We start from the raw sequence: 2,291 nt of genomic DNA on the forward strand, positions 1-2,291 counted from the left end.
CAGAGTAGATTATCGAGTACAATCATTGTACAGTCATGTACTGACGTAGGTCTGCAAGTACAAGACAGCCGCGACACGACCGGAACGCAGTGACACACAATCCGAACCAGCCACGCGCAGTGTCAACTAGGTATGCCTCTGGTCACTCGCGTCTAGTCTGTGTCAGTGTGTGCTCTCTGCCCCACGCACAAGTCACCATGCATGGTCACAACACATACACACAAGGCTACAAAAGACTCAGAAGTCATGTAGATTACAATCATGTAGATCTACATGACTGTGTAGGCTTGACAATGACAAGCTCTCTACTCGATCTAGTCTAGCGCTGCGCCCGCCGCGCGCGGCCGGGAGGGACCTAGCACGCGCGCGGTCGCCTTGGTGACGGAGATGCAGTAAAACTTCTATAAATACCGGACACAACAGATAAGGTTGTGGAGTCGCTGCAAGAAACGAATCTCAATATCTACTCCAAGTCTAACTTGTTTCGTGCTCCGGGCGTCAGTCGTATGGGTTGATGCCACTTTCTTTTCCTTTCCATCGATTCAACTTCAAGCAAACAGAAAGTTAGTTGGTGCACAAGCCATTGCCATTGGTTAGAAACTCTCATTGCAATCTACGCTGGTCTCTTCTACTATTCTTGCAATCACATCCCCCCCCCCCCCCTTAGTGCCGATCACCATCTTTCACTTTCTTCACCTGACACCTGACCCCACACACCACCAAACCTGACCTATGATATCTTGCACACCTTGCCAACAATGCCACTTCTAACTAATTACTTGTCTTCCTTTGACCTTTGACGCCCAAGGCCAGAGCTGGCAGAGGCGATGATAGCGATGCTACGACAGAAGCCATACCAGTTACCACGCACACCAACACCTATTGCTGATCTACACTCCCACCTAGTAGACGTCCTCCCTGGCCCTCTCCCTCACCTGTATCGATCAGCAATACTTGCCTTGCACCACTCCTCCACCACCAACTAAGAAATTATTATTTCCCACCTTCACCTTCTAATCTCATGGCTAGTGACACCAAGAATACATAACCATGATAACTGGTAGTATGTATTCTTGGTGACCTGGTGAGTGGTGACACTCATCACTATTAACAGGCCCCAAGTCGAACCCCAGAAACTACCGACCGATCACTACTGCCCATAATGTCTAAGTGTATGGAGTCCATCGTGAACCGCAGCCTGTCCAACTTCCTGAAGAAGAATGACATCCTTTCTCACAGGCAGTTTGGCTTTCGCACTGGACTGGGAACCTCTGATCTGCTGATTGCTCTTCAGCATGAGTGGAGCCTTGCAGCTGCCAGTGGAGGCCTCGTCAGGTACTCGCAGTAGATATTGCCGGGGCCTTCGACAAGGTCTCGCACAACGGCGTCCTCCACAAGGCTGAGCGGTGCGGCATAAGTGGCCTCCTCCTTGCCTGGCTCCGGAGTTACCTGACAGACCGCCACATCCGTGTCGTCATAGGTGGCCAGTCTTCACCGACCCACCGAATCCAATCTGGCGTGCCACAGGGCAGCATCCTCGGCCCCACCCTCTTCCTTCTGTACGTCAACGACGCAGAAGACCACCTGCCTGATGGGGCGAAGCTGGCTGTATACGCCGACGACACAACTCTCTACAAGTGCATCACCACCCGACTCAGACTGCCAGAAGAGACAGCAATCCTCCAGCAGGCAGTAGACTCACTGGCAGCATGTGGAAGCAGGTGGAGGATCAAGTTCGAGCCCACAAAGTCGCAGGCATTGACCATCAGCCACCACCGCTCGCCAACCCCCCCCCCCGAACGCAATACGCTTCCAAGGAGCAGTCGTGCCAGAAGTAGAGGAGCTCAAGCTTCTTGGCGTCACCTTCGACAGGCAGCTGGCATTCCGCAGCCATATCCGACAGCTTGCAGTACGCGGAGCCCAGCGGCTCGGCTTCCTCCGTAAGGCATCGGCTGTGCTAGACCCAAAGCACCGGGCAATCGTGTACCGTGGCTTTGTCCGCCCTGTGCTAGAGTATGGCATGCTGGTGTGGATGAGCGCAGCCCCCACCACCTTGGCCCGCCTCACTGCCATCCAGCGCCGTGCCCTGCACATAATTGGAGATGGCTCATACCTCCCGAGCCTCGACATTCGCCGTACCGTAGCAGGGCTCTGCTTTCTGTACAAGCTGCACTTTGTGGAGGGTCCGGAAATGGTGAAAGCCATTCTGCCACCATCAGCAGCCGCACCACAATGCCGCATGTCTACTCGTGAGACAACCAGATCTGCAACACATCATCCATCGCAACTCA

Source organism: Sycon ciliatum, chromosome 2 (assembly GCF_964019385.1).
Source record: "Sycon ciliatum chromosome 2, ocSycCili1.1, whole genome shotgun sequence".
In the NCBI taxonomy this organism is placed as follows: Eukaryota; Metazoa; Porifera; class Calcarea; order Leucosolenida; family Sycettidae; genus Sycon; species Sycon ciliatum.